The following is a 25,340-nucleotide window of genomic DNA, read 5'->3' as shown; positions in this document are numbered from 1 at the left end:
ACAGGTGGCATCCTATCACAGTTCCACGCTGGAATTCACTGAGCTCCTGAGAGCGACCCATTCTTTCACAAATGTTTGTAAAAACAGTCTGCATGCCTAGGTGCTTGATTTTATACACCTGTGGCCATGGAAGTGATTGGAACACCTGATTCTGATTATTTGGATGGGTGCGCGAATACTTTTGGCAATATAGTGTATATGTTTTGTGTTGAGGTGCTGAGTCAGAAGAACATCCCAGGAATCAATTGTTTACTGAGTTCCATAAAGATGCTGGAGCAGTTTACGAGCTGGTCAGCTGTTTGAGATTAACATAAACTGAGGCAGTTAATCACTTGGAAATTCAATACGTCTGAATTTTCCTCCTCAGAAATAATCTCATGTTTTTAACAAATCAGTACAAAAAATTAGGAAATAGAGTGGCATGTGTTTCATTGCCAGCAAATATAAGATATATCGATGTTTAGAATATTGTGATAAAAAGAAACAAGAAAATCATTTTAAATAAGTTATTTTGTAGAAAAGGTAATCTCAGAACATGAAGCTAACAGAACAAGAGAAACATCACTGGAGCCCAAGCTAATCAGTGCAGCAAGGAAATGGATTTAATCACCTTCTCTACAGCACAAAGGAATGAGAAAAGCACTCTCAACCTTCACCTGCAAACAATTAAAGCTCTCTATACTCGTGTATGAAAGGCCACCCTCTGGGTTCCTCAGGTTCTTCTCAGACACATCGCTTTGTTACACACAACAATGTGATTCAATTTCATCCTGAAAAGAGTCTCTGATTTCCCGCAGGTGAAAACAGGGATGAGCGTTCCTCAGGGACTAAAACACACACTTTTCCCCCTGTGTGAGAACTCTTGTGCTGTTTCACTTATGTGTATTTGTGTAATTGGGTTCTTTAAGGAACATGCATGTCATCTATTTATCTCAACACAAAAGCAGGTCCTTCAAACACATTGCTGCTCTTCTCAGGTTTATCTTCATGCAGCGGTTTCATTCTGCTTTTTCATTAAGTGCCATGTTCATATTTACATTCAAGTTCCAATAATTAGAATTACATCACAGACCTTCTGGATTATGATTGGTCAGACAGTGTTGATGAATTTTCTGACAGTTGTGCAGCTGTACATCAATGCATTTATTTGTGAAAAGCTAAGCTCCACCTGCCTGTTCTACCTTCAGCTCCAAAATGAATTAAACAAGTTAAGGCTTCAATATTTTAGTAAAAAAGTGTGCATTGAAGAGTAAAGAGTGAAGAGGTATCTGTCTCACCAGCAGTTTCAGAAGCTCTCACTTTCTCTTGGATTTGTGTGTTAAAGTGTGTGATTATGGAGACACAAGCAGTGAGAATGTGGCTTTAGATGTGGGTTAGAGGTTAAGTCTTTTTTACTCTTTACTGAAATTGTTTTTAACACAGACAAATGGCTCAAATTAATCAGATTAACATTCAGACCGATAGAATCTCTGAACTGATGAAGCTGTAAAGAAAGATTTTCTCTCCTCCTCCTCCTCCTCCTCAGCGTCTCCATGCTGATTCTATCAGAGACTTTAACAGCAGGAGTTCAGACAGTAAACATCTCCTCCTCAGAACCAGACACACAGAACACAAGCCTGAACACAAACCTGCTAATACCCCCACCAACACCAACCCAATACCACCCCAACACTGCCTCAACATCACTAACACCACCCTGACACCACCAAAATCACATCAACTCAACACACCATTCCATCATCCCAACATCATATACTACCATACATACCCATCACCACACACCAACACCACACATCCATAATTACCTATATCATAGTTCATTCTTTTTTCGCCCTGTATTCTTTTTGCAACATATAATTCTGTCTGTCTGCCCCTCTCTCTCTCTTTCCCTCTCTGTCACTTTTCTTCCCCTCAGCAGGTTTGATTGAACTGATGACCTCAATCAAAAGACAATTACCCCGGTGAGGGCAGGAGGTAATTATCCCCCATCAGAGAGGAGATTGAGCACACCTGAATAGAGAGACATTTTATTCTGCAGAGATGTGTGAAAAGGTAGAGAAGTAAATTCCTGGGGAAAAAGAATGATGTTGAACATGAAATTCCACCATGAACAGAGAATAAAGATAAAGACATTAAAAGCAAAAGTAATACATTTAGAGCTTTTTCTCTGATTAAATTTGTTAAGATGGACATTGCGTATGGCACTGTCCATATATTTGGCAAAACACACACACACATATATATATATATAAAATCTCTTCTATGGCTGAAGGCCTTATTTTAAATGATGGAAAAACACAACACGTTACAATAATAAATCCCTTTACCTTAAAGCAATCAGAGATAAATATAGAAGTCTCTAAGAATTGGCAGAACTTAAACTATAGATAAGTAAAAAGTTGTTCAAATGTGTTTGTTTTATTTAGCTCTACTAGGAAAAGATTACACAAAATAAACAGCGAATAGTTGAGCTCACTAAAACAAATTACTGGGTATGAGACATCAGCCTGATGATCAGACACCACACTCCAGTTTGCATTGCAGACCTTCTCACATCACCTTTACAATGCTGTGTAGTGTTTAACAAACAAACAAAAAAAAACAGAAACACTGAAAATGATCCACTATAGTGGCCTTCTAATCTATAAAACTAAACACTTTGCCAAACTGTGATAAGCACCTTCAAACTCCATCATGCTCTGGAACAGTTCCATGGAGAAGTGAGATTAAAGCATTTTTCCAATCAATACTGTCCCTTTCACCCAGCATGATGGAATACCAAAGGAATTTACTGAATAGGAAGTTAATGGCTATGTGGCGGTGACGGAGGTGATGGAGGTCGCATTCTAAAGCTGAGGAGACCAAGCTCCATTTAACACTGTTCCATGACTGAACTGAAGTCCTTCTTCTGGATTAGATCTGGATCAGATCAGCACTAAACATCTGTACATAATCACCTTTCAACAGCCTGATGAATCACAAGCTAAAGATCAGAAAAGGTTATCAATTACATTCTACACAGTCAGAGAAATGAAGAGCCAGAGCTGATGTTTGGGGTGGAGAACATTAGAACATCATCATTGCTCCTCAAGGTGCTGCTCAACTGTTTAGACTTCAGGATCAGGATAGACACAGTGTGTTAAATAAGTTTTAATCTTAAAACTTTAATCCCTTGAACTTTTCCTCATTGTGCATTGTTAGAACATGAAACTGAAATGAACTTAACTAAGATTTTATGTCTTGAATTCACACAAACCACCCATAATTCTAATGCTTGAATCATACATTTAATTTTATTCACACAATAAAATGTTGAAATGTTACAGCACTGTACTCTCTGTAATCTGAAATGTAAAAATGTAGGGTGGTTCAAGCCTGGCTCTGACATCAACACCCAGAGCATGTTCAATTACACCGCTAATTCATAACACATGTTCCATTCTGAACCACGATCTGGAACACGCAGAACCACCTGGAGCTTCTGCTTCAGGCCTGTGAGCCTCAAGATCAGGAAACCACCAACACAAGAGTGGAACAAAAGAGGTTCAGTTAAAGGCTACTTAAGCTTGCGTAAGAGCAGTGAACATTTCCATCATCCTGTACCCTCAGGGTTCTTCTCTACAGTGAGTCCTGCTCAGTTCTCTTCTCTTCCAGTGAGACCTACAATCGCCATGACCAGGCTTGTTTAAAGAAGGGCTTCATCTGAGCTGAAAATTGAAAAGAAATGTCAGATGACATATGTGGATGACAGAACCATATGCAAAAGTGTTTTAAAACAGACACGAGAAAGTAGTGAAATGATGAAACTGATGTTAATAAATAAACAGATAGGTGTTTGGAGACAAATTGTGACACTCTGAAACAGATTATAAAATATTCAGTACATGCACACAATAAAAGTAACATCTGGCGTGTAAGCTGTATGGAAAGCTTATTCATGAGTTGAATCTCGGATCCTAATAAATTTTCTGCACTGATGCTGAAGTGACATCAGAGCAGTAAATGAATTTTCTGTCTCATTCTTTAACCATCCTGATTAATCTCCCAGAGAGAAACTTGGCAGTGTTAGAGACACTCCTAAAAGAAACACGTGGGGACTCTGTGACACATTTCCATATGGAAATTACTGAAGTGCTCAAACTTTTACACATCGCTCCTGAGGGACGATGCTGAAACTAGATATTAAAAACAAACAGAAAACTACACTGTAGGCTTCCATCTGGGCTTCTTAGAACAGATTTTTCAGTAGACCAGGTTGACCATTTTGTCATTTGAGTGTGAAATGAAGATTACACTGTCCGAGTCTCATCCTGCGGCCAGGAGGCCACGTAATAACAGAGCCTGAGTATACGAGTGTGAATTTAAACCATTATTCTCTCACTCCCACCTCATAGTCATTTCCTGTATTTCACATCGAGAGGTGAAATAAAGCAAAAGAATCCTACAAACATAAATCACTTGAAGAATCACACAACACCTAACACTTCATCACATACAACAAACTCACAAACAAACAGGTTTCAGTCAGTTAGATCAGGGGTTCCCAAACTTCTCAGCCCACGACCCCCAAAATAACGTTGCCAGTGACTCGAGACCCCCACTAGCCTCGGAGATGGTTAAAATATACAAACGTTGCACGCAACGGCACACACGCACCAATTATCCTACCCAAACATGAGACAACACAAAAGAGCACAACAGTCTAACAACCATATAATTTTTATTGTAATTTACTTGTTAAATTTCAACATTAACCTCACCGTCTGTACACACACCGATGTATTTGCTCCAAAACAGTCCATCTTCTTTTAGTTTGTTGTCAAGTTTTGAGAAAAAATCCTCGCCTGTGCATGTTCCCTCCAGCGGGGTGCAAAACAGAATGTCCTCGTTATGTTTTCTGGTTAAAACTGTATCTGACGAATACAAGCAGCTGGGCAGTTTGATACATCTGTGGATTCATCTAACTGTAAAGCGTATTTCTCTTTCTTCACTCTCTCCACCAGCTGAGTCTTTATGTCCTGGGCCATGTCGGAGATGCGCCGGGCAATAGTCCCGTTAGACAGCGGCACTGATTCTAGCTCAAGGGCCGGTTTATCCCCATGCATAGCTGGACTTATAGCTATAGCAGCGGGTTTAATGAGGGTTTCCCCGATTGTGTGTGCCTTTTTTTCCTGTGCAATTAAATATGTCACCTCATATGATACCTGTTGAGCTTTGGTGGGGATTGTTGTTTGTTTAGTTAGGAGTTTCTTTTGGCCTTGTAACTCTCACTCCTTTTGCCTGAAAAAATCTAATGGTTTAGCAGGAGGAGAGGGGTGCTTGGTTTTCAAGTGTCGTAGCATTTTACAGGCTTTAGGCTTTCATGTGCAAGCACCTCAGTGCACACTACACATTGGGGATGTTATACGTCGTTGACGATGACGCATGTGAATCCATATTGGATAAATTCCTCTCTATACTTTCAATACTTAGAGTAAGGCTGCTTATGGATCTCTTCATGCACACGCCGGTCTCTTTCCATACCTGAGGTCGATGGCCTTTCTGACAGTGGTGCTTCTCCGCTTTCCTCCGCTGGCCTCCCTGTGTTGTCTAACCAACGTTTCATTTTAACAAAAATCTCCTAACCCTAAAACATTATCTACATGCACATGAATGTTTACCCTGAATGTTTAAGATGATGCTATAAAGTGATCTGCTGCAACTGACACTATTGCTGTGTGGTTAATCTGTCGTAATCACCTCAGGGGAAGCGATTGAACGGAAAGAAAATCGAAAGGCTAATGGCTTTTTTATTTGCATGTTTTTTTTAATGTTACCATTAACTACAAGTTTTGTATCTTTTGTTAGTTACGGATAAAATATGCTATTTCTAATATTTTTGAGTTTATTTGATTTCTGGAAATCATCTCACAACCCCCCCTCACTGTGTCGAGACCCCCACTTTGGGAACCAAAGGGGCTGCAAGAGAGTTATTTCATTTGTATTATATTAGTTGCTTATTAAATAATAAACACTGTGTGTGTATGTGATGAATTTACTAACAATATTATTTTTTACTTTATAGCAGCTATAAACCATCATTCCCTCAAAAGCCTCTCAAACGAACAAACGAAAAAGCATGCCATGATAGCAAAATACCAGAAAGCGTAATCTCCTCTGTGTGAACTGACCATGATAATGTGGAATGTTGTTTCTCTTCTTGAGATATCAGAGTGGGAATTTACTGAACCATCATCACACACAGTCCGTGTCGAATTTCTTACAAAAACATGGTTTTGTGTTAGAGTTTTATACATTAAAAGGGAATCCACTCTGTTTTCTATTAATAATCTGTTCTTCTTCTCTGGTGCTCTGTTTTTAGTAAAAAATGCCAGACTTTAGCAGTGGACAATGTTGACTTTCTCTACTGAGTTTGTCCAGAATTTTCTCTCACTCAAGTTTTTCAGATCAGATTATGCGGTAAAATAAAACAGACTAGAAGCAGCTCACTAAAATTTGTTGTAAAGTTGTAAGTCAAACATTTTCCTTTTCTTACATAACTGATGCTTTTCAGGTGATAAATAAATAAATAAATAGTGTTACTGAAACTGAGCTCCAGCTTCAGATTCATTCCGTGGAGAAAAATCTATAAGCCACGGCTGATTGGAGCGCTCCAGGGTACATCATCCTTCTCCATCAAAATGTAATGCAACACCAGTGCTGAGTATTTCTGAGGGGGAAAAAAGGTCTGACTCCCATTAGACAGGACTAAAAATGTCCTCGCTCAGCTGAGGGACTTTCGGTGATTAGACTGCAAACTTCAGCTGCATTTAAGCTTCAGGCGAAATCTCCGCATCACTCACACGCTAACTGTGCAATTACGCTATGAAAAGTGCTTGACTTTCTGAGTAATGTATAAATATCTAACTTGCACTCTGACCATTTAAAGCCAAAGATCAGCGAGGCTGTGATTCAGCTCCACTTCCTTACCTCAGTGTTTTCTAAAGAGCTTCTGAACATTTAAGGAGAAAACAGATATGGAGTTCAGCACAGTTCTCATAGCTCCGACCCCCAAAACCTAGAAGTGATAAGGAGCAGTAAAGCCCCGCCCACATGCCTCGCCCACACAGATATGGTATTTATGAAAGTGTAGTTTTTTTCCTCTGTGTTTTTGCATCTCATGCGCATAGTAATATTTTTGTATGTATGGGAATCTGTGAATGTCTGTTGCATGTTTGCTGTGTGTGTTTAGCATGTGTTTAGCGTGTGATGAAACTCGGTACATCACAGCCGATGATCAGGTTGTTACCTTATGCTCTGTAATTTCTTACTTGATAACATGTTTCATATCACATTGTGTGATACTTACACCCTCATGTAGAGGAGATAGAATCCAGTTCCACCCCCTCATCACTCCACATGTCTGAACCCTTATGTTAGAACTTTGCTGCATTTCTGCGGTTATACCTGGACCTTGATTCAAGGTTGAGTATTATTATTAATAGAAATAAACTAAATAAATTAATAAAATGTTAATATGCCACACAGGAAATATCTGTGCTCTCAGCTATTTGAACTCTTTTTCACCTCAGAGTCTTGAAGATGTGTGATTATTAAACACACCTAAGACAGTCAGGAACGAAAAATCAGTGAAAAGATTTGATTGATACATACATGGAACTTAATTTAAATGTTGAATCACTTACAAAGATGATATCTGTGATAAATGCACTGAATAACACAAAAATCTTCTTGCTCTAAAGCTCTAAAGCACATCACTGCTCAGCTTTTCATCATGTACTTAATAACCATGAAAAAACAGCAAGGGTTCCACAGGGAACATTTAAGATTTTCCCAGAAGGAACCTTTTTTTCTGCCCCAGCAGTGTATTATATTTCATCCTTATCAGTATTTACATTACATATGCACTTTATTAGGAACACCTGTGCACTTGCTCATTCATGCACTTATTTTATCAGCCAATCGCATGGCAGCAGCAGCCCAGTGTATAACATCATGAAGATTCAGGTCAAGAGCTTCAGTTAATGTTCACATCAAACATCATACTGAAGAAACTGATGTGCTGGTTTGAGTATTTTAGAAACTGCTAATCACCTGCAGGGATTTGCACAAACAGCCTCTAGAGTTTACATAAAATGGTGTGAAAAACAAAAAACATCCTCTGAGTGAAGGACCTGCAGAGTGAAATAGCTGTTGATGAGAGCGATCAAAGGATCAGAAGAGAATGAGCAGAAGGCTCTAACTGACAGGAAGATTAGAACCTCGAATAAGCACCCAAACTGGGTAAGTCTGCACCCATGATAGCCTCAAGTTTCTGTTCCTGACAGGAGAGGAACCTGATATGATCTTCAGGTGCTGCAACCCATATAGCTCAAGGTTTGATTTTTGTTTGTGTGGTGATGATAAAGGCTCATAGGGGTTTTTTTCCACTACATTCTGTGTAAACTCAATAGACTGTTATGTGAAAATCCAAGGAGGAGATTAGCAGATTCTTAAATACTCAAACCAGCCCATCTGACACCAACAACCATGCCATGGGTTAGTCACAGTTTGGTCACAGTGATCAGACTTTTTCTTCATTCTGATGTTTGTTGTCATTAACTGAAGCTCAAGACCTGAATCTACAGGATTTTATGCATAATGCTGCTGCCACATGATTGGCTGATTAGATGACTGCATTAATGAGCAGATATACATGTGTTCCTAATAAAGTGACTTGTGAATGTGAATCTAAAGAGTGTGACAGCAAACGTTAATGTGATTTCTGTCTTCATCTCTGTCCTGTTCTGTCCATGCTTATACATACACACACACACACTGTTCATGTAATCGTGGATTTGATCAGAGATATAAATTTGACACTACAGGCTGGTGTTAATCAGAGCGAATGACGGTCCATGTTCCAGCGTGAGACTTGGCAGGATGCCATTAATTAGACACCACGCTGAGCTGCAGAACGGACTGAGGTGACGATTCCAACACAACTGAGACGAGCCTCCACACAAGCATGACAATTAACCCGCTGTCTCAGCATGATTCTCTCATTAGCGCATGTACAGATTCAGAAGCACAGGATTTGGGTTTTGAGACTGGAAGGTGTAGCAGGAATAAAAATGTTTATTTGAAGGAAGCAGGATGTGAACTGGTTTTGCTGACAGACAAATACACAGATGTTAATTTACTGTATTATGCATGTTAGTTTGGAATTACTCCAGATTTGTCCTAATGTGATTCTGAGCACTGACTCCTAAATATCTTGCCAGAGACCCAGGACCAGAATGAAATCAGTCCAATCCATTCATTTATTATAAGTAACAAATGTGATGAGTCCAAATGACCAACAGTCCAAATGAGTCCAAATGTCCATCAATTGAACACTTTAAACCTTTACATCACAATTACCAAACAATTATTTTATCTAAATGGAAATATAAAATATTCATAAGTTTGTATAAATAACTTAAACATGTTCAGAAGAAAACTACACCAGGTTACATAACCCGGTTCCCTGGGACGGGAATGAGACGCTGTGTCATGGCTGACACTATGGGAAGTGGTGTCTGAAGTTCTGTGTGAAATCATGGCAATCTATTAGCTAAGAAGGTCATGTGATAAAGTGGAGCACTCTAGCAGTGTCTCGTTTCCTTCTCAGGACGCAGCGTCATGGCTAACACTTTGGGAACGCCAATACCAACACTGCCACACACTGGGAGATGTCTGTACCAGAGGTCATGAAAGGGCACAAAGGAGCTGGGAACAGAGCAGCATTAGCTCTGTAAGGCCCAGGACCCAGGAGTGAGGTCCATACCCAGGTTATGTAAAATGATGAGGTTGTGCGGAGAGGACCAACCTGCCACAGCACAAATATCCTGGAGGGGAATGCCACTTAGCCAGAGTGCTGGACAAGGCGATACGTCTAGTGGAGTGAGTTGGGGGCTACTAACGGTAGCCCCCGAGTTTCAGGAGGAAGTGTTTCAGCACTAGAAACACAGCCCCTATCTTCAGACAATCTGTGTACGATGAAAGACAGGAGCCCTCCCAAATGCCATGGGCGAGAGGTAGGCATCTGTCAGAAGAGACTTGCGACGATGACACGCCCTTAGAGTGGGACCCAAGGTGAGAAACCGGTGTCTATCCACATATGGGTACAAAGCTTGTGACGTGTAACCCTTGTGAACCTGAGAAGGGTGTCTGTGGGCTGAAAAACCGCTACTCCTGAGCCAGAGTTAAAATGGTCTCATGTGTAGCAGACACAAAGTAATAGCTTTGGACACTACCACCTTGAGCCAAGCACCCCCTGCTCCTAGGCGGCAGAGAGGCATTGGCCTAGCCAGATGTCCTTTACGGCAGAAAGGATGGAATCCCCCTGAGCAGGAGACAGATGTGCCCACACTGCCACAACACAGCACTGAGTTCCCTCGAAAAGGAACTGATAAATCTCACATCTCCAGCCTGAGTGACTACAGTTGCCACAGACGGCCAGTTATACTTGTGGTGCACCGGTGGTGATGAAGTGCATCAAAAAACTGGTCTGGAGTCACATTACATCACTCCTGCCCCCCCAAGTTTTGACTCTCACCAGTTTGCTTACAGGGAAAACAGATCCACAGAGGACCCTGTAGCCACAGCCCTCCATGCTGTGCTTTCCCACCTGGACATAACTCCACTTTCCATCAGTGGGGACTGTGTAGAGAGGTTATCTGACTTCCGGTTCCTGAGGAGGTAGAGGAGGGCCTGACTTGGAGCATGAACACCTCTGAGCTGCTGAAAAAGGCCCAGCAGAGACTCTACCTCACTCAGAGACTTGTCCTTCTACTGGTGCTCTATAGAGAGCATCCTAACCTACTGCATCGGAGTATGGTTCACCAGCTGCACAGCGGCTCAGAGGAAATAAACATGGCCCAGAAGGCTCCCAACACTGGAAGAATTACACAGTTCACACTGTATAAAGAAAGCCCAAAGCATCCTTAAGGACCCATCGCACCCCGGACATGATCTGTTTGAACTGTTACCATCAGGACGGTGATGCAGAACAATCAGAGCCAGGACAAACAGATTAGAAAACAGTTTTTATCCAACAGCCATAACTGCACTTAACAATAGTTTTTTTTTATATATATCATTTCCTTAATTTCTTTGTACTAATTAGTATTTTTATATTGTTGAAGGTGGAATGTATGAAGTTTGAAACACTGGATTTATTCTTCCTTTAACCAAAGTAGCGTGAGGCATGATTAGTGGCCTACTCTCTCATTCCCACATGAAAACACACGTGAGTGAGGCGCTAAAAATGACAGTTAAAAGCAATACTTTCAAAAGAAAATTCACTAAACACACTGATGTGCATCATGACAAAAACCTTAACAAAGTTATAACATCATAAGCAGTGATATTATAGTGACGTTATAAAAAGACAGTAAATGCAAAATAAACATTAGAGAGCAAAACCAGCTCTGCTTCCTTGTCTACATGCACAAACAACTGAGAGAGAACGCTGAAAGAAGAAAGGATAAATCCTTCTACTGTGTGCCACTAATTAAAGCCCCACCTACACCATGGGTATGAACCTCGACAGGAGCCACTGAGCACTGAACCTAAAGTTACAGAACATAATACTAATTAGGGCAACCATTACACACACACACACACACACACACAGACCTGTCATTGTAGTGAATAATTAACATAATATTCAGATCTTAAATGACTAATTTTATTTTCTAACCCTCAAAGTTTGTGGTATTTTCACTACTGGTTGTTTTTATTGTTTTTCGTTGTCAATCTGTGGATGAAACTGTTTCAAGAATTTTTATTTCTAATTAACAAAATAACTTTCCTGAGCTCTACAATTTGGATTTTTTATAAAATAATTGTGAAAAATCAGCAAAGCACTACACATATGCAAACAATAAGCATGTCAGCATTAATAAATTATGCACCTGTGTGTGTGTGTGTGTGTGTGTGTGCACATGTTTAGTTCACTAACTAGCAGCAGTAAAGCAGATCCTCTTTCATAATGCTGAGAGTCAAACACATAATTCAGCATCGCACTAAAGAAGGGCTCAAATGCGAATTTTGATTTATTTAAACTGTGAGAATGTGAGCATCTTCCATTAATAAGGGAAAAAGATCAAATAAAAAAAGAGCCGATGCTTTGTGTTCAGTCTAAAAGATTCAGAGCTACAGTTTTTACTTTTCTTTCTGATCCTGACACGGATTTTTTTTTCAGATTCCTGAGAAATGAATTACTAACTAACTTAAACATTAAACAAATGTTAATTAATAAAACATTATTACAATAATATAATCATTAACATTCCTTTTAAACTCCTCAAGTCTGTCACATTTTCCTTCTGCATTGCTAAATTTTATTTACATTAATTTGCATTTGACTTTTTAAAATGGCAAACAGGTAAATTGGCCTTTTAGACCAAATCATTTGTCTGAAGAAGGATGAGATGAAGCACAGAAAAGATCATGCTTTAAAGAGCAATAAAAAAAAAAAATCTTACACATATTATTAATACAATTTATTTATAGAGATTATTCAGCATATTACTGTATAATACAGATTATTCTAATTTTTTTGTCCAGTTCTCTTCCAGGCTCACAGCTCAGTAAGAGTGTGACTGCTTCCTCAGCACACGGCTTCACACTTTGCTCTGTGGTTTTATTTCTTTGTCCGTGTTTATTAATATTAAGTGGATAAAGATATGTTTTTTTATTTATTTTTTAATAAAAGATGAACATTTTGATTATATCACTTTATCAGGGTTTTTATGTCTAAACTAATGAAGAAATGTAATATAATAACAGCCTTAAATGATTATCACGAACAAGGCTGAATCATAAATCTGAAAACAGGAAGTAGATGAATGTAAACTCTTGGGGTCTTACCAAATTAATACACTAAACTGAGACAGCACCTGTCGCCGAATCTGTGTCAGGTTTTTCTGGGTGATTAATGGCACAAGGTTTTTATTTCCCAAGAGTTTCAGGCAGCACAGAGAAGTCGTTTATTTAAGGAAGAGCTGAGACTCTGCAAATTAAAACAGACGTACAGCTTGTATTTCACCTTACGTTTACAAGTTCATTCAAATCATTTTATTTCTTTATTTGGATTTTATATTTAATGTATAGAAATCTGTACAGTTCTGTTTTAATGTGTAACTTGTTATTAGTTAGCATTTATCTTTTACAGATCCGTAAATAAACCAGAGTACGTGCTTTAAGACTTCTGAGAAAACTACAATAGAAAAGATGTTTGTCATTAAAAAAAAAAAACTAAAATGAAATGCTCAAATTGATGTTTTTATTTTTATTTGAAATGTCCACAAATACTGATATAAAAGCACATCTCTGCAGATTTTACATCTTAGAGTTTTTATACGAAGATTGTAAAAATAGCTGACAGTTTGAAAAGACAAACATAGAACCACATTTCTGGAAATATTACAAGAATTTACAAAGACATTCATCAAGAAAAATAAAAATAGGTTAAACACAAAGCCTTTCAGTGAACAGTCAGGATTTTGCAGTTGCTTTATTTCATTTCTTTTCTCTTTTCTGCAAATGTCCTGCACAGAACGAATGAACACAAACATGTTCTCAAGCTATTTTTCCGCTCGCACAATCACACTACAACAATGTGAAGTCATTAATTTTTTTATGAAGTTAGTTTAATTAACAGAACGGAGTTCCATCTGACGCTAACTCTAACTGTTTCATTGACGGACTCTTGCTCTACATTGTGTTCTGATGTTTCTCAGTTTTTATGCTGCAGGGATAAAGTCTGTCCATCTGCTCTCACTGATTGAGCCAGTGTGAAATCTGAGGTGTTTTAATTGCAGTGATTAATCCATGTGTTATTAAAATGGACGAGCTGTCGGCATTCTGCTGAATCACTGAGAACAGTTAGGTTATTTTTCCACATCACTGTGTTCTTTTCTGAGCGCTGCTTTTAGGACATCGTCTATATTAAAACCATCAGTATAACAATACAATTTACATTTCTGGCATAAACTCACAACCTCAGCACCACCACCACTAAGCCACCACATCCCAGCATAAAGTTCCATCCTAAAGCTTAGAATCAATGAGAATTTTCTTAGACAAAGACAAAACTGATGCATTGCTAGTTTTGGCCAAAATCACAAATATCCTGAACGTCTAATTTTTCTGCTAAGGTGTGTATATAAAAACTGCTCAGGTTCTTTAGAATCTTGATGTTTTTCTCAACCCTACAGCTGCATATTAGAGCTTCTCCTGTCAAAACTTTCCAAGGTAAATCAGACAGTGATCAGTACATGTGTCCCTTGAACTGAGGAATCCAATTTTATAGGCAAATCTTACCAAATGTATGTTATCCTAATTTATTTGTCTCATACACATACCTCTGGCAGTGCTGGGGAACAGATCATTTAAGAGCACAGAAGATGAGTGGCTCTTTACATCCAGGTAAGGATCCATATTGGCTCACTACCTTCTGCTAATAGTAGCAATACTTTACTACTTACATAAAATTCCCAGTTGTAACAGGGAGGTTCCACTGCACTGCTGCTCGTTGTAGATGTAGTAAGTATGTAGTACACTGTATGTATTGTGCTGTGTTTATTACTCTGGTCACTGTGGCAATAAATTATATAATCCCAGCAGCACAAGATAAGAGAATTCACTCTGCATGGGATGCAAGTCCATACACACTCACACACACAAACTAGGGGCAATTTAGTGTAGCAAACCCACCTACTTATGTTTTACTGGGAGGTGGGATGAAACCAGAGAAACCTGAGAACATGTGAAACTCCACAGTCAGAAAATCATGGTCAGATACAGAACCAGAACCTCTGCAGCAGTATACATTTTTCTTAATGAAGTAAAGACTGTCAGACCCTCTGTCCAATTCACTCCTCAAAATGGACAACATAATTGGCCATTATTATGTGATACAGTGTCACATGACCCATAAGGATAAACTGCTACCTCTGTTCTATTTTAGTTCAGTAAGTGAAGCACAGAAGAGATGTCTGATTCTTTTAAATAAATAAAGTGTCAGTAAGTGTCAAAACCAGAGTGTTCTGAATAATTCAGCTCAGTGTCTCTGGACTTTTGTGGCTGCATAAAGATATTTGTTTGGAAGTTTAAACACTGCTGAGGAATAACAAGTATGTTTGCAAATAATCCTGAGGACCAAATCTTCAGCAGAATGTCTGACGCATGCTTATTATTCCACTCACAGCCATTTCTTCACTGCTTTCTGTTTGTTTTCTGGGGTTAAATGACTGACAGCAAACACACAGAAAATTTCAACAGGCTCTGAGATGCTCCACTCTGGAGGGAAAAATTCAGCTGTCTAAATTTCAGATGAAGTTAATGTTCTGTTTAAGTCTGGACTGAAATGCAATCAGCTGAACTGTATAAGGTTAAACAAGAAAATAATAAGAGTGAAGACATTATGTGAAAACATTAATTTCCTCAAAAAGTGAGGAAATGTCAAACATTTCATGTCAATTAGAAACTTCATTCTGGTGTTGAAACTTCATTCACAAAGGAGCTTTTTTCTTATCAATATTTCTTAGTTGTAACCATTAGCCCTGGCTTTGTGAATTTCAGTCTTTCGGGCCTTTAAAGATTCTTACACTCATTCCAAACTTCACAAACAATCACAGCACAAAAACTCTGCCAAGTGCCTCAGCTGCTGTGAGATTTTCTCTGAGCTGCAGCCTGATGGTCAGCATTCACAGCTCAAGTGTTTAAACTCCACCTACAATGAGGACTGCCTTTTAACACTTTACCCCCCCCCCTTTAATTAACTTTAATTAATTCTTTCATTGAACAACACAAAAGCATAAACTTTGAATGTAAAAAAAAAAACATATTTCCTTATGTTTGTAGTAAAACAAAAGCATCCTCCTTCTTATCCTCTTAAATTATCCCACCTAAATGTTAGCTCAGTCAGTGTATTTGTTTTTACAATAACATTTTATTTTAAATATAAATGTATGTAATATTTATGTAAGCCTCAGTCGCCCTGCAGTGCTGTGTGTGTGATTGAGGAATATACAGGGTTGTTTTATCTGGATGTTTTAACCAAGATTATGCTGCAAGATATTTTTTTTCAACTACATTTAAGTTCCTTGTTATAGGCTAACCTGCAAGTTTGCAAATTCCCAGTTTATTCCCATATATTCTCGTTAATTCCCATGGAAAGTTTCCAGCCATGAAATTTCCTGGAATTTTGCAACCCTAGTTTAGAGAGAGGTGTGTTTAGACACTGGTGTGTAATTAGTGTGCTGGACTGAAGAACATTTAAAGGCATTATTTAGCTCTGAGTGTTTCTTGCATTTCATATTTGGAATATTTGGATATTCTATTCTGAACTATTTTATTTATTATTTTTTGTTTCTGGAAAAACTCAACAAGCCATTTTCTTATTTCACATTAAGTCCTTTAACAGCATCATGTAGCTGGATATTAAAGCTTAATTTATTGATGATGGACAGTGCATGAACAAATAAAGTTCATTAATGAGATTTTTCCATCATGAACACAGCAGTTGTCACACACTGGACCAGCACAGCTATCAGTCGCAGCACTACTGCTGTAAAACACGGGTCAGCCGTATATTTTATCGCTGTGAATTTATCTGAGCTAAAATAACACTGCAGTGAAGATGCATTTGAACTGTCAATATTCTTCAGCTTACTGGTTAATTTTTTTTTTTTTTTTCGGCTTCTTTCATGGTTTTTATTAAAATCCCATGACATCACCATTCGATTCATACACAATCCTCAGGAAATCTATTTGGTTCCACTGATACCTGCTCAACAGGTAAGAATAAGCTCTGCTTATTATGATAATAATCACTCTCATTTAGGAAGATCTACATTTTATGAACTGTACATTTCTGTTCTTTAAATAATTTATAAATAATAAATAATTTAACTGAATGAACATGATAACGTTAGTCACTCAAAATTTTATCACTCATAAAATTCTTGCTTTAAAAAAGTATAGAACAATCCAGTGGGTTCCTGGTAGCAATTAATCTTAATAAATTACAAACAGCTTAAAGAAGGACACACATTACACAAAGTGTTCCTTTTCACACTTTTTATTTCTCATCCAAACTTAGAACTTTTACTGTTATTAAATCGTTCAGTACATTTTACTGACAGAGCTGCAGAAAGCAGCGAGGCCGTGGGGAGAAAAAGTCGAGCTGTGAGCAAAGCTATCAGAGAACACAAAGAACTGAAAATATCACTGTTATCTGTTCACTTGTGTCCTGGGCTTCCTTTATGATATGCCAAGTCTCAGAGCGATTAATGTCTCTCTTATCTGCCAGAAAAAAAGCTTGTGACGTCTTCTCTCAGCAGCTGAATAGCTGAAATTAGGTGAAGTAGTTTCTAGGCACTGTTCTAGGCACTTAGGTTGGATGAGTGCAGAAAAATAAAAGCACTGAGATATTTAGCCATCAAACTGAGATCCTGGAGCACACATTCGAAGAAAGTGACCTGTAAATTGATATTTATTTATCATCTGCTGTGAGGAATCAAAATGTCAACACAGTGATTCTAATTCCATGATTGATCATTTCCTAAACATTTACAAGTCCACAAGGCATTGATGCCTTTGGAGAAACTGTAGTTGTTAAACTGATGATAAAAGATTTATTCCTCAACCATCATCAGTGCATGTGTGCTGAAAACACACAGGACTCCCATATAATTTAACTCCTAATCATTCATTTATTTCACAGCTTCTCTCCAGACGGATGTCGAGTAGATTTCTGTGTCCAGGGGCAAAAAATGTTTCCATGAGCATGAAGCAGTGGTGAAGCATCAGTTCTGCCCTGCGAAACACTCATAATGTTCATAGCATACAGACACACAGATGTTCTTATACAGAGACAGTAAGAGGAACATCTGAGCCATCTAAGGTTAAACACTAACAGCAAAGATAAAATTCAAATAAATCATAAATCATGAAAATGAAAACTGAGCAGAACCTTTTCCCCTTTTCCACTGGTTTGATCATCACAAGAATGAAAAATCAGCCTCCACCATAACCCCCAATGTATGTACATATATATATATATGTGTGTGTGTGTGTGTGTGTGTGTGTGTGTGTGTGTGTGTGTGTGTGAATGTGTGCCACAGCCTCAATGTCCCCCAATTCCAACTGCAGGTTCTCAGTAAACAGGTTGCCATGGTTACCACTGGCAGGATGGATGCCGTTGCACTGAATTCTCCTGGAAGCTGATGATCAACGCTTTGCTCCGGTGGGATTCCTGTGGCTTCAGCTTTCATAAAAAACATGTTGAGTAATAACGGCTCGCTCTGTCGCTGTAAACTGGCCTCAGTGGACCTCAGACTCACAGGAAAAACACTGGACTTACTACTTTATTATTTATTGTCTGTCTGCTGTTAAATCGACTGTCATTCAACCTGCAGCATCACAAACACAGAGCCGATGCTCAAAATGACCAATTCATTTATTATTAAGTCATCGTTCCTCTCTTTCTTTTTTCTTTTTATTTAACTGCAATTAAGAACAAACATGCTAATTAATATTCTACTATCAATATTCCTGTCATGAAAAATTAAATAAATGTTATCCACACTGTGAACATCATATTCCAAGCTTTCAAACCTGAATAAATTATTTTTTTAATCAGTTCTAGATATCAGATTTTGATTAGTTTTATGTTGGTTTCACATTTAATTCAAAATTATTGGCACCCTTCTTAGAAATGAACACAAAACAGTGCTTCAAATTGTCTGCTTCCACTTGAAGAAAGTATTTTATATATTAAATATCTTTAATATTTACAGTTAAACATTCACCTAAACAAAATACTAAAACCAAAACACTCAAATGCTCCATCCATTTATTTGTTGTGAATATTTGAAATTCACTTTGTACACTCGTGTTAAATTTTCCTCAGTTTGTTTCTTTTAGAGAATTCTTAAATGGTCATGTTCTAACCCTAGAAAAAAAACAAAGGAAATGATGAATGCTGAACTTTCCAAAGAATCATTTATGAAGCTCATTTTTTAGCTCAGTGTCAATATAGTTTAAAAGAACATTAAACACTAAACAAAGTCTGGATTCGAGGATATCTCAGTGTCTCAGTGTTTTCCCATACACAGTGATGATGATAAAGGATGAAAGATAAAGGATCAGATGTTCTGGGCTGCAAGAATTACTGGAATCTGGAGCCGATCAGGTTTCAGAATCAGCTGTGGACGTCACCTCTGTGTCCCTGAGCTGGAACTGAAAACCTGTGGTATGAATTGAGGAGGAAGTTGACGAGTACGAGCCCGAGGCTATTCACCATCACGAAATATTCAGCATGGAGAAACGATGATGCAACACATCCACAAAAAAGTGAGCTCCAACATATTCAGTGCTGTTTCCTCTCCACAGGGTAACAATAAAATTTGAAATATATGTTTATTTGTTAAATTGAGAGCAGACAAATGTTTATTCCCTAAAATGTAGCCCTAACCTTTTCTGGCAAATGTATGACTCTTTTCTCAGTTCTTTTTGTTCCTGCAGTTCCTGAAAACTGAAAAAAGAGAATCAATCAGCTCTGTTTCCTCTCATAATCACTGGCTTATTATTTCACAACAATTTTATATCAAGCCATTGATTATACCAGACTGTAAAGATTGTTCTTTGTTTTGGTTTTCATAGAAACTGAAGTATATTTTGTTTTTAATGATTTCATCCTTTTTATATAATCTTTACGGCTAGGTTTAGAGTTAGTCCTGTTTTTCTTTTCATTGATTTCATTGATTCAAATCACAGAATTTCAAAATCTGTCACATACAAAAACGCCATCAAAACTCACAACCTGACACATTTTCTATTTAATTTTGTTTTCAGTTTGTTCTGGGATTACAATCATTTGATTTCAAGTGCAGTTGCTGAATTTCATTATATAGGAAGGCTTAGTGGGTATTACGCTTGCCCCACACCTCCAGGGTTTGGGGCCTGACATTCTGCCCTGAACCCGCCCTAAACATGTCATAAATATGCCTTAAACGTCATAAACACACCCCTGAACAGCACCCGAACACACCCTAAACATGTCATAAGTGAGAAAGTTAAGCATCTTCATGTCAGTTTAGAGATGTACAGAGGATCATAATGCCTTTAGCACCAAGGATCACAACTAATCCTGAGATAGAGATCAGAGTAAACACCATCCTCATACACACACACACACACACACACACACATACACTCCAACACAGTTATTATAGTAAAAAATCTATTGTGCTTTCTGTTTGGTAGTGGGAAGATGCAGAGAGAGAGAGAGAGAGAGAGAGAGAGATGTTTGACACCTTTAAGAGCCTTTACATCTTTCACATTTTGGAAAAATCCACACCCACTACCAAAAAAACAAACATATTTTTCTAATTTGCATATCATCCATTTTACCCTAAACTTCATCCTATTGTTATTGGATTAAAATGTAAAAGTCATGTGACAGTAACCAAGGTTCAATGAGCACACGACTGTTAAAAAATCAGCTGAATGTGTGAGAAAGTTTGAGTGAATGAGGATCAGTGCAGACACACCACAGCTACTCTTTTAGATATAAGGAGTAATTAGGTTTATAATGAGACACAGTTCTTCTGTCATCACACACTTTACACCGAGTTAAAGATTTATTTGACATTCACAAGTTTGCTAAGAGGATTGATGCTCGTGAACTGAGATTACACCGCGTCACTCAGCGTCTCTTAAGGTGCCGGTGTCATTACTAATGAAGATAGTCATGTGACATTTTTATTTCTCTATTTTATTTATTCACGTTTAGCTCATTAGCTCTTTTTCTTGGTTCAAACCAGTTAGTGCAGAGTCAATTTGGTAAACTTGTGTATTGGCTAAGGTCTGTGATTGGTTGGTTGCAATGTCAGTCAGATGATCTCTTTCTATGAAAGTGGGTGGGCCTTGGACACATTTATTGAGGAGGTTCCTTAACAAAGCTGGAATTTTAATAAACGAGACTATGAAGATATCGCACTAATGTGGACAAACATCATGCAGTAGCATAGCTGCTGGGAGGTGGGTAGAATGTCAAAAAGCATCTAATTTTTATTTTATTTTTGATGTTATTGAGTGATGTTTTGAAATAACCATTTTCTTTGTGAAATTGTTCAGCTGAAGAGGAATACAATTCAATCTGCAATCCAATTTTCACACGTTTTCTTCTAGGCATCGACTGAAACTGCAGCCAGCGGATATTTACTCACAATCTGCATAACAGCAGTACGATAAATGGAGTGGAACTGAATTCAGAGCTCAGGAGAGATACACACTCATCCCTGTACATCACTCCTTACTGTTTTTATCACTCCTTTTATCCTGTTTTTAACATATTTTTATTTCTAATCTCGATTATTTGCTTTTTCTAGCTAAAAAAAAGCTTCAGTCTGGAGTCTGTTTTCTGAGGAACAGATAGGCCTAAAAAATAAATTTAGTCAACGAGGGAAAGCTGGCAGCTTCTGCACTAAATCCTCACAAGCTCCATGACATCTTTTCTTCACTTCTTAACCAACCTCCTTCTCTTTCACTATTCTCCCCGACTGCTGATCACTTTGCCACCTTTTCTGATGTGAAGATTGAAAAACCTGCCAGGGCTTTACTCTTTCCCTGATTCCTACACTACACCTTCAGGATTCCCCTTCACTTTCTCTAACACATTTTTCTCCTCAATTAACAGATGTGATCCTGCAGGTCATCTTATTCTGCAATCTTCTTGTTGGATCCCATGCCGTCCACAATTCTTCAGACCATCTCACAAGACCTACTCCCCTTCATCACTACCTACCATTCACCTATTTTATCTATCCACTTTTTACACAATATTTACATATGATGAATGTTGGACTAAAGAAAGACATCAAGATTCCTTTTATCTCTTTCTCTAAACCTCAGAACTTACAATATATATACAGTAACTTAATGCATTACATGAAAGTTTTACAACAAACCCAAAGTTCAGCATTAATAAAATGTTGGTCATGTTAATAACACAAATAAAATGTAATAACACAAATATTAATTATCATTAGAAAAATTATAATTTTTAAATCATTGTTTAAATATTAAAACCAGTGATGGTTTGCATTAGATAGAATAGGATTATGTTTACTGATGGGATGAACAAACACAGTTCCAAGCTTCAGCTGATGCTTCTTCAATTTAAGGTCAACAAAAACCTTGTGTAAAAACAAATAAGAAAATATTCATATTCACCTTTAATTTGTACAACAAATGTAACATTTTATGACAAAAAAAAAGAAACACAGACATGTCCATTTCTATCCTCATCCTCATTTTATCCTCATCTCATCCTGGTCGATTTACTCATTAGACTGTGAGCAGTGAGATTCACATATTTTTGACTTTCCACCACAGATGAAAAATTACAGCAGAACCAGCACAGATCAGTCGTATATCTCTGTTTAGACTGACATTACGGATCAAGCCATTGTTAACTAATCAGGTCATTATTTAAATCCCTAATGGAAGACCTGAGAATCCATTTTCTCTAAAAGTAAATTCTGTCTTTATTAGCATGGTCCTGATTCTGCACAGCTGTTTGCCCTGCAGTTCTGTTCAGTAAACATTATATTTTTATCGCATCATTCAGTTCTGATAGACGATTCAGCTCCTGTTTGCATTCAGGTTTCTGTCCTTGCTTTAGCTCTGAATCTGAGGAATGAAAAGATCAGCAGCACAGAGACACTAAATACTGAGATGCCAACAATCTGCTTTGACCCACTTACAGAAAAAAATGTTTTGTGTAAATTCCTCACTTCACAAATTATGTAAAATAGGCTGTGGACCCATTCATGACCAATGCTGAGACACAAAATCATTTCCAGACAATAAAATTGAGTCTTTTCTCCTTTTTTCTTGAGATCAACATTTCATTTCAAAGAAACTTTGACCTTCCTGAGGTACAGATTTATACTAGAGAGTGAGGAACAAATGCTTATGTACACTGAGCATGTATCATTATTATCATTATTATTATTATTATTATTATTATTGATGTTATTGGTGTAATTATTGTTATTTCATTTTCATTCATTTATTCACAACAAAAAATTCAAACTGAAAAAAAAAACTGTACTTTTTTATTTTTTCAAAGCGACTTAGAACTGAGAGATGATGGAACTGAGCAGTTGAGGGTTGTGTGTCTTGCTCTTGACCCAAACCCAGCAGATTGGTGATACTTGGATTTGGAATCGCAGCGTGGAAATGAAGAAAGCAGTTTCATTCGTACAGGCTGTAAATTTATCAGAAGGAATAAAGATAAGAGCTGCTGCATATTTAAACAGCCCTCAGCGGAGAAAGTGCTTTTCTTTCACTTTAACTGTCTGATCAATAAAGAAACTGATGAACTTCCTGTCCTCCAAAAAGTAGAGCACTTAAAAGTCATCAACATTTGCAAACTTCAGACGTTTCACTTTAGCATTAATCACTAATTATTCTCCTGAGAGATAAGATTTGTGCTGTGTGTCTGACAACATAATCATCAATAGAAATGTGATCTGATGAAGTGATATCCAATAGAAAAATTAAATCTGATGAAGGCCTTCCCTCGTTATCAGTGTGTAATAAGCAGGAAGCGGTAAAAGGTTTCCTAAATAAACTGAAACAGCACTGAGGTGAAAAGCAGAGTAATGACATCAGATCTGAGGAAGAGGATGAGACTCAATGATGATCTTCAGGAAATCAGTGTTGCATGGCAACCGGTCAGCATGATTGTAACTACAGAACTACAGAAACACACACAGCTGTTGTGTGAAATCACATCTTCTGAATTGTAACAAAAACTAAGCATTGAATATCTACATTATCACACTGACGAATACAGCAGCTCAAACTCTGAGCTTTACAATAATAACTCTGAAGGTTCACATGCTCTGTGACTAAAATGGGTTCAGTTTTAGAGAATATTTCAACACTCCACAAAAGTCAATGTACTTGAAGCATTTCTACAAATAGCCAACAACTGGAGCACACACACACACACACACACACACACACACAGAAAGAGAGAGAGAGAGATTCATAACTTGGGCAAAATATTTTGAAGAGTTTGATTTTACATATAAAATATATCTTCCATCTCATAATATTCTTAACTTAAACAAACCTCTAAAGTTCTCAAAATATTGCTATAATAATGCATCATTCTTCTGGTAATTCATCTCTGCACAGCTTCACTTCCACCAGCATATGTTTATTAAAGTGAGAATCAGCGTTAAACACCAAACACACACACACACACACACACACACACACACGCTTAGCCCACAGTTAGAGAAAACACACATCCAAGCTTCATAAAACGATCACGAAACACAGTGAACTTGTTTAAGGAATGGAATCGCGTCTTCCTAGATGATGCACTGATTAGCGTAAGGTGCGCTGTGACGCTTACCCCCCCCCCCCCCCCCACACCGTGGGCGTGCAACACAGCTTTAAACACAAAATATTTTAAACTTACTCTGAATCTCAGCGGAAAGATGACACATGCGTGCGCGCGCGCGCGTGTGCGATTAGCAGAAAGTCCCAGATCGGATCCCAGAGTGCGCGCGGAGGGAAAGCGACTCTTAAAGCGTGAATCTTCGCCGCCCGAGCAGACACATCGCGCGGGTTTTCCGCCGCTCCAGCTCCCGCCTGTGGATTTTTACTTCCTCCGAGATAAAGATAATGAAGATGATGACAATTACCTCACATTCGTTCCAGTCTCCCAGTATACACGCGCGGAAACGTTAAAATGATTGCGCAAGAGAGTAAGAGACGGAGAGCGAGAGAGATGCACGCTCATCCGTTCAGGTCGTAGTAAGCGCTCGTGCTGTCTGAGAGACGTTACAGTGTGCGCGAGCATATTCAGGAGACACGGTGCACGCGCGCGTCCCGCCTCTCTCTCTCTCTTCTCTCTCTCTCTTCTCTCTCTATCTTCTGCATTTTAGTTAAGCTTAAATCGTGTGCATTATACATATTATTATAATGTTTTACGAATAGGCAATATTTATAACACATTATAATCATAAACACCATATAACCTCAGGTTATTGTTTAGACATTAACACACGGACACTTAATCGTTTCGAAATTCACTGAAACAATTGACTGTGAGCTGTAATTAAAGCAGAGAATAAAGAAACAAAGTCCATTTAGAAGAATACTTTTCTGATCAGCTTCATTTGTAAAGATGAGCTCTGTTTCTTTCCTGAACCCTACTGCTTTAAAACTTCATGATGTATAATAAAGATTTTTTTTTTCATTTCATTTCATTGCATGTA

General features: G+C 38.0%; 1 protein-coding gene across 3 annotated transcripts in view; it reads right to left on the bottom strand.

Moving 5' to 3' along the window:
- cntn5 (contactin 5) overlaps nucleotides 1–24,896 on the bottom strand; it is a 173,070-nt gene extending 148,174 nt beyond the window's left edge. For all 3 annotated transcript variants that reach the window (XM_058387984.1, XM_058387983.1, XM_058387985.1), the window contains exon 1: nucleotides 24,539–24,896. The gene's annotated coding sequence lies outside the window, so the exon portion shown is untranslated. The remainder of the gene's footprint in view (nucleotides 1–24,538) is intronic.
- Nucleotides 24,897–25,340: the final 444 nt, after the last annotated feature.

The sequence above is a fragment of the Hemibagrus wyckioides genome, linkage group LG04 (genome assembly GCF_019097595.1).
Source record: "Hemibagrus wyckioides isolate EC202008001 linkage group LG04, SWU_Hwy_1.0, whole genome shotgun sequence".
Lineage (NCBI taxonomy): Eukaryota > Metazoa > Chordata > Actinopteri > Siluriformes > Bagridae > Hemibagrus > Hemibagrus wyckioides.
The sequence above is the reverse complement of the archived record's forward strand: the minus strand, read 5'-3'. Positions and strand labels throughout refer to the sequence as shown.